Source organism: Egretta garzetta, unplaced genomic scaffold, assembly GCF_000687185.1.
Source record: "Egretta garzetta isolate BGI_Z169 unplaced genomic scaffold, ASM68718v1 scaffold411, whole genome shotgun sequence".
Taxonomy (NCBI): domain Eukaryota; kingdom Metazoa; phylum Chordata; class Aves; order Pelecaniformes; family Ardeidae; genus Egretta; species Egretta garzetta.
In genome coordinates, this window is record NW_009258541.1 from 941,196 (window position 1) to 953,072 (window position 11,877).

Genomic DNA, 11,877 nt, shown 5'->3' on the forward strand with positions numbered 1-11,877 from the left:
CCCCGCACTGCCCGCTACAGCCTCGGCCACCTGCCTGGCCCACCGCCTCCAAACTTCCTCGCTCGGTGGATTTAACGGGGTTTGTTTTCAGTGGCGTTTGCTCCCCTGTATGAGTTTACAATGAATAAACTTGATTTTTTTCTGGTCACATCGTTGCAGATTTTTTCCAAATGGGCTTTTTCAGAAGTGACTTCAGGGAGACAGGTTGCAATTCCTAAAAAATACATCCACAGAGCACATAACATTGCTGATGTCCTTGGAGTTAGCGCCTCTCTCCAGGATGGGAAACTCCTGGCTGTTCAAGGACAAGGCAGCTCGCCTCCATTTTTAAGAAGTTGCTTATAGCTTTGACTTAAGATTTAAAGCGGACGCAGCAATTCCTCACTGGGCTTTATGGGTCTGTAACTCCCGAGGAGTCTCGCAGGCCCCTGCCTCGGCACCGCGCAGGCGGCGGAGCCCAACTCCGCAAGGTGTGGTTAGCGGCGTCAGGCCTGGGTGGGAGTTGGACGTTTGCACAGGATTTTTCACAGCTGTGCTGGAGCTCTTTGGCCAGGCAGGCTGACAACGGCTTGCAGTGTCACTGCCGGAATCTGAGAAACTGGAAACCATGCTTGGTTTTTTTTCAAGATTTTAAGCAAAAATGTTGTGGCAATATGTATTTATCATACTTACCATAATATGTACTATAAATGGAATATAATATATAAATATATGCCCTATGTACAGTTACATAACCATGTAAATAAATCTGTACAAACTCATAGCATCCCTGTTGCTAGTGCTTGACATTATCACTGGTCTTAAAAGAATCTTACCATAAATGAAAACTGCCATGAATAAACTATAAACAATTTATTTCTACTGTGGTGTGACTCCTCTAGATAGGTTTTTCTTTGAAAGTAAGTGACTTTCAGGCAGCCTTGCAATATTATTTAATTCCCAACCTGACATTCTACTACCACCTTCACTCAGCTCCGTTAATCCTTTATCCACAGCCATGTTTTAACAACCTCACATGTTTAATAGCAGGTTTGTGAACAAGGCTTTCTAACACTTCTCCTTGGAGAGACGCATCCAGCCATGTAAGTGATTTAGGGAAGGAAAGTCACACTTTCCTTCCACATGTGACTTGACTGTGTCACTCTGACAGATTTGGTAGCCTTAAACCTGAAGGCTTTAAAGCATTACTCTGCCAAAATGAAATGAATTGTGATATACTTCATGTGTTGCCCCTGTCATAACGATACCCATTTTTTACTGGGTCATTCTTCAGGCAGATGGGTTGCCCCGTCAGGTTCTGCTTGCGACAAGGCAGCAGAGGAGATGGGGAGGTGGTGAGGAACCTGGACGACCCAACGGATCTGACCACTGAATACCAAACCACAGCTGTAACAAGAGCCCTGGCTCCATCTTTGCTCGTGCTCAGTGACAACACTGCTGAAATCACCAGCACTCCCCATCTCTTAAGCCACTTGTCCCTGCCCATCTGCCATCTCCTGCATGACACAGGCACAGTGTATTTGTGTGGCTGTGGAATGAAGTGAATCAGAAAACCGACTGGAAAGGAATGAGTAGAAAAAAAGATTATTTTCCAGCTGGATCAGGACTAGTTTCCTGGTCTGATAAATTCTGTGGCCTACTGTACACTCGTACCTGACCAATGGAGGGGGTGATGCAGGGGCAGTAACAAGAAATCAGCAGTTGCTTAAATTGGCACTTCTGCCCAAAAAATGCCTGCTGAGTGGTAGCCATGGTGACAGGGAGGGGTACATGGATTCTGTTCCCTGCTCGATGTGTCGCTCCTCCATCAGACGGCCCCTGTCCTCGCTGCTGGAACGGCTCAGTTGCTTGTGAAGCACCTGCTGAACTACTTGCACATTGGAGCTCAGCATATTCATAATAAATAAAATCTGTGCCAGTTTACTTATGGTGCCAGTAGCCTCAGGGGAAATACAGGAAGCCAGAAATCATAATTAAGCAGAGCATGTGGGGGTTAACATGTTTGTTATGAAAGCTGCTGTGCCTTCTTGGTATTTGTGCTCCACACATTGAAAGAGCAAATAAAGTTATTTTCTTAGCCTAATGATTTTCATTGTCCTGCTAACGTATGTGTTTGACAATAGCAGACTTAAAAATGAATTGCATCTAACCCTGATGGAAGAAGCGGGATTTCACTTTTGTCCTGCTCCACGCACAAATTTGTCAGCCTCTTCTAAATTACAAAATTCTTTACTTAAATCCTTCATCATGATGGCAAATGACAGGGTCTTTATTTTAAAAATCTTACAGTTGAAGACAGATGTAGAGAGTGAGCTGAGGCTGGAAACAGAATGGGAAGTGAAGAAAAGAAGAGCAAGGAAAAATTGATTTTGGCTGAACATTTCTGCAAAACCCTTGGGGTGTTCTATTTTAGTTCCAGTTTTTGCATTTATCCATTAGCATTTAGTTTCGGACTTCAAGTATGTTTGGAATATATATGCTGAAATCACTGGCAAAACCCAATTCAAAAGTTTAAAAATAAAAATTATTTTCTTAATATTATTGCAATGCCGAAAAGTTTGAAAGCGTAGCATTACATATGTTTGCTTAGGTTTATTTGTCTCGCTTTTTATACACATCACATAGTTACCTTGAAAGAGATCAGGTTTTGCTTGGCAACAATAACATCAACCAGCGGTGCTGGCCTCTCCAAATCTGCTGTAGGCAGAGCTACAGGAATGTTCTCACAAATGACTGACCACTGAAAAAACCCAAACCAAAATGACTTGCAGTTAGGATAAAAATCTCTGTCTTTCTGTATGAGATCAGAGCCAGGCTAAGCAAATCTTCATAGTCTGACAAGAGAGAATTTTTTTTCTTGATGTGACACTTCCTAGAATAAAGTCAAAAGCTGAGAAGCCTTCCTGGATATGAACTGGAGACATGATTACAGAGAAAGTAAAAATAAATAGAATATAAAACATAAATTGAAACCCCAGAAGGTAAAATCATTCTCTATTCTACACAAATTGTACACGTCACTCATGTTCTGATATGTCCCAATCAAATTTAAAGCATCTGCTTTTATTTGGATCATGTCAGTGTTTGTCCTCACCAGACTAACCGCATGTGTGCCACCAGCAAAGACCAGAGTAAGCACGATCAGTTTGACCCTGAACGTGTGTGCAATTCACGTCAGCCAGATACCTAAGAGGAATTCTCTGCTTGTCATGAAAGTACTGGTCTACTCCTCTCCTTTCCTCACTTAGGCTACTGAGGTTTCAGAGAAAAGTGACACCTTACTACTAATGAAACAGAAGAGAACAAATTGGCTGATTGCTTTTGGTGGGAAATTCCTTCATGACCCTACAGGCAACCGATTTAAAGAAGTAAGCATGCTATTTAAGCTTGCCCATTTCCATGTTGCAGAGCAACTGGTGGTGGTGTTATTAATACTGAGAGCAGTGAAGGTCCTTGCTCCCCTGTAGACAGAAGAATAATTGGGATGGAGAAGATGGGAAGAATCATGAGGATTTATTTTGTTCACAAATTTGTAGGTGTCAAAGCAGGAAGAGACACCGGAGTTATCTGGGGTGACATTCCCACAAACATGTGTTTTCCCAGAATCTAGCCCCACATTTAATTTACAAAACCCTGCAGGGGTTGTGAAGGTTGAGGTGTATGCAACAGACAGCCGTGGCCCTGGGAGAACAGCCCTTTTCTCTCATCTAGTGACTGATCCCTGTTTACATATGGAGCTCTCACCACACTTACTCAGCAAAATGCTAACATGCCTCTGCAGCATTCCCAAAGCAAGCAGAAAAGCCCAGTATCACAAAAAGACATGACACAGTATATATGTTCCAGCTGTTCCTGATGGTTACCACTCTGCTCCCCCCTGCAGACAAATATTTCACTCTCTTTCCATTCACAAGGACAATTCAGCAAAGTCACAGGGGATAATTCAAGCCCTTCTCTTCCTTTCAGTAGCCTGTCCTCACCACACAAATCAGGTCTAACAGAGGGAAGCACACAGATCATCACAGCAACAACATTTGTTGTTGTTTAAACAATTAACTACAAAAACTGGAGCCTGACCACTGGCACAGAATGGTGCCAACCTCTCTGCACTACACCGACGAATATATTCTGCCTGAACCGTGCTGCGTACTTCTTCACCCGCAGGCGCTCAGTGGCGGTGGGACCCAACAGTCAGATACCTGCTTTTGAAGCAGGAGCCATTGTGAAAATAAAAAAAAGAAAACAGACAGTTGAACGTTGCTGTGGTTTTGCTCCAGGAAGTATATGAACTGTGTAAGCTGCATGTGGGTATGGCCTTTATTGTTATGGACAGGGCAGAATCTAATTTTACCAAAAGCTCTCATGACACATAGGGACAACTCTGTCAATCTGTTTCAGAAAACAGACCAACGCCCTCGGCACTAACCTCCTCTGGGAAATGGCAGCAGACATCCAGCATCTCATGGGAAAGTCTCCCGTTCAGGAAAGTAACTGATGGAAGAGCTGGCATTCTGCTGAACAGCATATTTATTTGCAAATGTACAACTGCTTTTTTCCAAAGTGGGGGTGGTAACAAACAGAGCCCCACTTTGGTACAAACCTCTGGTCTGGCCAGAAGACAGGTTTCTCTCTTCTCTGTCATCCACAGAAGCACACAATAAAAATTGCACTTTTGCCTCTTTTCAGCTTGTGTTTGCGGATTAGTAAACAATCTCACAATGCCTGCATAGCCAGTCAAGCAAATCGTGGCTGTTACTCCCTACATATGCATCGGTATCAACCCTTTTCTGAGGATTTTCTTGTGGGGTAATTTTAGCAATGGCCCCTCATGGTCAGCAGATAATCCTTACGTCTGAGGGAAGAGGTACAGAAGTAGTACAGAAGTAGAGAAGATGGCTTTTTTAAAGAGCCAAAATTTCTTTTCTAATTGTCTTTATTACTCTTAGATGCTAAGAAAAGTCTACTTCCTTTTTCATATATAACAGTGATGAATACTACTCAGCCCACATGCGAGAGGGTCTACTGACCAACTTTATATGGCAATTTGGAGGAATTTACCTGTGCACAGCTGACAGATTCTGGTGATATGACACAGTCAAATCTGTAACAGCCAGAAATCCAAGATAATCTATTTGACATCAAGATTATGACATGCCTCTTCCAGACCAGAAATAGCAAATTATTATTAAATTTTAATTTTAAGCTCCTGAAAGTGAGGATTTGCTGAAACAGGTTTACCCCAAACTATCTGGAGCAGCCTGAAGTTTGGATGTGAAGCTTAAAGAAAGGTCTCAGGAAGGCCTGCAGAAACAGATGGAAAAAGAAGTCTGTAGTTTTCTGTCGAAAAAAATCTACCTAGCTATTTTCAGACTGATGAATGTGGAAGCTCATCATGAAGCACAGGATGGGTCTTGACTTCTCTTAAGGGCACTCTAGACTGATGAGAAAATGAAGACAGGAAAATTAACACAGGACACTGTCTCTCTCTGTTCTCTGTGTTGCCCAAAACAGTGTTACTGAGAGTTATAGGAACCCTACTTCTTACACTGTGATTTGTGAGAAATTTTCATGCAGATGACAAAACAGTGAGTGAAAGAGATACCCTCCTCTTCTAGGTAACTGAAGGAAAAATGAAATACTACTTTATTTAATTATGATTGGGTAGAGGGTATTACAGCAAACAGACCAGATTTCTGAACTATGTGTGCACAGGGTTGCCCTGTGTGAAGAATGAAAATGCAGGAAAGGAAGAATTGTTTTGATGGCAGCTGTGTGTTTGAGACTGTTACAAAAAAGGAAGAATCATTACAGGATGAGGAAGAAAGAAGGCCCAGGCAGTCAGCAGAGCAAAACAGCAAAAAAATGGGGGAGTGAGGGCAAAGGCAGAAAGATTCTGTGTGGACTAGGATAAAATAAAACCAGCTACTTTAGTTTAACACATCCTTCAGCAGAAATGGATAGTACTCTGGAAAATATAACAGGTTCAGTCTAGTTTTCCACAATGAGTGGATGTTGGCAAGTAAAAATGGATAAAAAGGATAGGACTGAAACTGTTTTCACAGCAGGATAAAGCCGGTGGCAACTGAAGTGATGGCTTTTGGCTTATGCAATGCATCTGCCATGTTTCCAAGGCTAACAGAGGCAGTACTTTACAGCATCCTTCTGCACATTTCCTGTATTTAAAGGAAATCCTGGTGCATGCTAAAACCTTTGAACAAGAACTGTTACATTTACAAATAATTTGTGATCAGCTTAGGGATAACAGTGTGAAATCAAACCTACAGAAGCAGGCTTTTGCTTAAGAAAGAGATAATTTATTTTGGGCAGCGAATTTGTGAAGAAAGAATTTCAACCATCATTAAAGAGAGTTAAAGGCTATACTGCACTGACCTGCTTGCTGGATACTCACAAATATTCAAAATATTCTAAGATTCTGTCTCTGTTATGGGCAGGTTATTTACAGGTTTTCAATAGTGCAAAACCACTGCATCCGTTAGGGGAGAAAAGGATGCCGTTACAGTAAGCAGCAAAGTAAGCCTCAGATTTATTTCAGTTGGAAAAACCTCATTTGACAGCTTTTGCTTTGATCTAAAATCACTTTTAAAATGCCTTTCACTTTCAGCAAAACTAGTCTCTTCTGGTCAAGGGCTTTCTTGACACAATCCTCCAGGTTTTGGCAAAGTCGTAGCTTATTACATCAGGAATTATTCTATGACTGCTGAAGGAATCCCTGATCATTGTTAAATCTGCATGACATCATTGTCTGTAGGAGGGCAAAATCTGGAGTTCACGGCAGAATACACAATTGTAACGTTGTTTATTAAAGTCTGGTTTATGGTAGCTTAAACTGATACAAATTCCTGTGGCTGCAATCCCACCCTCCATCTTGCCGTGTATCTGTTTTGCTGCTGTATTGGCACTGGCCCTGGTGTGTGTGGGCAGTTGTGTTGCTGTGCTGATCTGAGAAAAAACTAGTAACTTGCTTTGATGGGCTCAATTTTTGCTTTTTAGAACCTTGAACTAACCCACCGCTCACCTGCAGAAACACCAGTAACAGTACAAAGGGTCAGGAACACAGAAACATGGCGTGGGGGGAAGAAGCCACTATGTTTAATTTCAAAGTTGCAAAGGACTAAAGGTATCCATATAGGCAATTAAGGTATCTTTGCAAAAAGTTCCTGAAGAGGTTCAGTACATTAACACATTCTAGTGTGATCACATAAACCTGTCTCATCACATCCACGAAGAGATGACAGCCTTTTCACTTTTATAATTTACCAAACTGTGAGAGTTCCTGGCTCCCCCACTGAGAAAATGAACCCACAGCCAAAAAAAAGTGGATACCAAGTGAAAAAAGGTTTAGCAAAAAACCTGTGTGGTTGGGAAATACAGCCATATTCAAAGCCTTTGCAGTATCACAGTAAAGCTTTGATTGCTGAAACCTGGAATTAAAAATGCAATATTGCACACAAGATGAGAAAAAACAGTGAGTATTTATAAAACTACCAGCTCTTTGAATCAGATACAAAGGAGACATTAGCTATTTTGTTATAGTTTTCAACACTGAATGAGGTCTTGTATTTGCAAACCCTATTGGCAACTCCAGAGACTGTCTGTTGGGTAAAACAAAAGCTTGAAAGAGAAAACTGATGCATGACTATGAAGCCTGCACCACCAAAAAAAAAAATCCCCTTGCTATAAGAATACTTAATGTCAAACCTATTAGAGTACGTTGTGTGGATGTGCCTGTAACCGAGGCAGAATCAGGAAATCACTTGTTGTTTGTAGCCATGAACTACATCATGCTGGGGCTGGACTGCTTTTACCTGCTCAATTTTCACAAAGCTCTGCAGCAACAGACATCCTTGGAAATGACATCTTCAGCAAAACCTGGGTTACAAATGAGTGACGCATAAACCAAGAGCTCATTTCAGAAGTAGTTTCTATATTGTAAGTTCTAGAGGAGGAGGCCTAGGTTTCTGTCTAATCCTATGAGGAAGGAAAAAATCTGGAACCCTAAAGTAGATAAACTTTGGAAGGGAACTGATGAAATAAGGATCTAAATGAAACAGGGCTGCGCAGGTAAGTGCACAAATGCATAGAATTGTGCTGCTAGACATAACCAAAGTTACGTGTAAGGACATAACCACTGACGTGTGAACGGAGGTGGCATTTCTGAATTCTCAGCAACAGAAGACATAATAATAGAAACTGGAAGAGATGGTTTCTCCACCAAAGAAACCACTCCAGCCAGGCAGCAGACTTCACAGAATCAACAGTCATTTCTTCACTGAAAGCAGTCTCTCCTAGGAGATTTGGAAAACAGCTTCTCTGTACAATGTTCTCCTTTAGCTTAGGCCAAATGACAGAGCAGGTAAATGGTTAAGAGAACTTAAAAAATAGGAGGCACATATTAAATTACAGGCCATAAGTAAAACTGCACAAGAGATGCGTGGTGCAAGGTTTTCACCTTGTGAATTGCCTGAGAATGAAGAGATGGAGACAGTGGTGGTAAATGGAGTTTGATTATGTGCCAGGGTGTGAACTTAGTCTGGGTTTACTCACATCCTAGCAGCCAGCTGTTGCTGGAAAGGAGGCCTCACCCTCCTTCCTGCCCCTAGCTATGAACTCCTCCCATCACTTTTCTTGTATCACTTCTGGCATTTTTATAACTATATAGCAAGTCTGTTTAGAGAACTAAACCAGTAGGAAAATTATAAAAGATGGGAAATAGTCTTCTGCTGGGTCAGCCTTGCTGATGTTGCTCACCTTACATTAAGATGAATGGCACTGCTTGCACAGGACGGTACAGAGCGAGATCCCACCTAGAGAAGGATAGCGAGACCACCATTTTCAGACTGCTGTTAGACTGGCTGTGTTGTAAACTACATTTTGGAAGAGATGTAAGAGGCAGAAACACCATGAAACAAGACAAAGAAGACACAAGAAAACCCCTGACACATTCATAGGAGCCTGCATGAACATCAGAAAAAGCCTAGGGAGAGATGTTTGAGAGCAGTACTATCTGGAAGATGCTTGAAATACAGACAAGGAAAATATTGCCTATTTTCTGCTGTGTTAAAGAGCCGTATGATTTTGCTAGGAGCCTGAGTGCACTAATAGGGCTTAATAATCCTGGCCAGCCTCACCTGGGCCTTTAGTCACAATCCCTGCCCCTAGGCTGAGGAGCCCCATTTGGGTTCAGCCCTGGACCTTCAGTCCCTGCCTAAGTCCTCCCTGCAGGAGGACTGGTTTTCATCTCAGCTTAATGTTGGACCTGCCTGCTGATTGCTAGACTGTGCCCGATCCTGGCTGCCCTCACCAGATGTGATTCTGACCTGTGGATTGGGTTGACCTTGTATCTGCTTTGTTACCACAAACTCACCTGATGATCTGGACTGTCGGTGGAGCCTGGCTACCATTTCTAGACCTGGCCTCCTTGCTCAGGTGCTGTGGAGTTGGACACTAGCTGGTGAGGCCCCTGCCCTGTTGGCCACACTACTGTGCTTGGCTCCCCCTCCCTCAGGGAGCAGCCAGCCCTTGCTGTGCCCTGGGACTTACCTCAAACAGGCCCTGAAGGCCCAGGTCTGAGCTTAACAGGGGTTCCTGGTCCCCCTGGGCAGGGAGGGTCTGTTAGTGCCCCTGGGCCCTGAACAGCTGGTTCCTCAGCCCTGCCACCAATGTCATTTTAACAAAGGCAACTGTGAAACTCTGAACCACTTAACAATTGAGATGAAAAGAGAAGTCTTTAATATAACGAATATTTAAATAGCAACACTTGAAATAAGCATTTTAAGCAAGATCATTACGCTGCAGTCAGGGCAATGTGTGGTTAGTGCACTGTGGTTGCTCACACTTGGGCTAGGCTAGTGTAGGTACAGAGATAAAGGTGGCAACTATGCAAATCAACTCGCAAACATCTCAGAGATAGCACTTTTGTTACTCCCAGATCCTGTTTGTTTCTGAGTTATAAAGTTGTTTATTGCTTATGGCTAATATTTTACACAGTTGTGGTTTAAGTTCATATTTGAGCTAGAAATGACTAGCGTAGTAGATGTGGATTTTGACTAGTGCAGTAGATGTGGATTTTGGACTATGGCATTCAGTGGAGAGCCTCTTGAATGTGAACAGACCCTAAAGTCAGAGGACGCTACCTACCCAAGGCCCTTCTTAGCAATACACTTTTGCTGTTCTGGGGAAAGGTACTGAATGTATACAATACAGTTCTTGAAGTAATTAAACAGCAGGTTTGAAAATCTGATTTATATAATTTTTTCCCTATTCTTGATCAAATCAGTTTCAAGACCGAGCAACATTCATATTAAATAGTACATAGGCTGCCAGATCAGCTTAAGTCAGGACTCCCGCAGCTGGCCTCAGGCGAGTACAGGTCTGCGTTGCCACCTAGTGGTATTTGACAGCTGTACTGTCACTTGTAAATTGGATTTTCAAGTCGGGGAAGACATAAATCACAACCAATATTTAAGACACCTTTTATTATTTAAGCTGTTCTTACAAAATCAAGTTTCTACTGCTAGCAGCAGATAACTATCCACACAATGCATTCACATGGTTCAATTACGCATACATGTGCTAAGTTACTTGGTCTGTGCAACTGTTGGGAGGCCAACCCCACCTGCTGACTGAGGTGCTCAGAAAGCCCTTGGAAGGGCTCCTGCTTTTTCAGCAGGTGTATACACAGCCCTGTCGGCTTCCTTTGTACCTAGCAGCCATAGCCACTGCTTTTTGGTTGTGGTTCGAGTTACACAACCTGTTGATGCTTGTGCGTACTGGTGACCTTGTACGGATTTGGCAGATTCTTTGGTGTACTGAGTTTATCTGTTCTTGTGAATTCAACAGGTCTACTGGTCTCTGAAGTTTATCACTTCTCAAGGGGTTTTCACATGCTCTCTCTCAGCATGTACTATTTCTTTCTTCAGCCTGCTTTCTGTTAACATTTTTCCATCCACAGTCATAGGTAAGTACCTATACAGCTCACCCACACGAACTCACATAAAAGGGACTTTTATAACAACTTGGCCTATACAGTAATTACACAGAATTCTAAGATTTATTTTAAAAAGTTACCCAAACCCAATATATCTGTGCTAGAGAAATTAAGACCACTACAAATAGTCCCCTGATTGGGAAAGGTTTAGTAGACACAGTCCAAGTCCAAAATTTCAAAAATCTTATGGTCCTACCTGGATAGTATATAGGAAAATGCCCCTGGATCCATATCTCATCAACTCTTCACATATTTCAGCAGTGTCTGAAACATAAAAGTGGGTAACAGTGAGCCTAAGTATATGCAATTTGTGTCTGACAAGAAAACGTAATTGTCATCACACAATATGTCAAGTGCCATCTTGCTGAGTTGGACAGAGGAGGCCTTCTTAATTGCTGCGAAACCTTAGTGTATAGGGGACTACACATTCAGCCTTGGTGATTGTGTCTGGCAGACTGTAAAATAAGGAGTAATAAAACTGGGAAAACAAAGAGCTAATACCTAAATCTACAACTTTAACATGACAACTAGCCCCCTGCCTCCCAACCACAGGAAAAAAAAAACCAAAACCAATTGGAGAAATTCTGTGGAATTTTGCAAATACAGTAGAAAAGATCTGAATAAAAAAAAGCATATACAGTAAGTGCAAAAATCACTATTTTTTTTTTATAATTAGTTAGATTATCGTATGATAATACAGTTGTATGATGACATGATTGATTTTTTTCAGCCAATGCCCTGTGGATCCACAAGAGTACACAACATAGTCTAAGAGAAGCAACTAAGAACATCTATGCAAAATGCCAAATGCAAATGTTAAGCACACAAGCAAAAAATATCCAAAGGGGATCTTTCATGAAAGCAGCAGC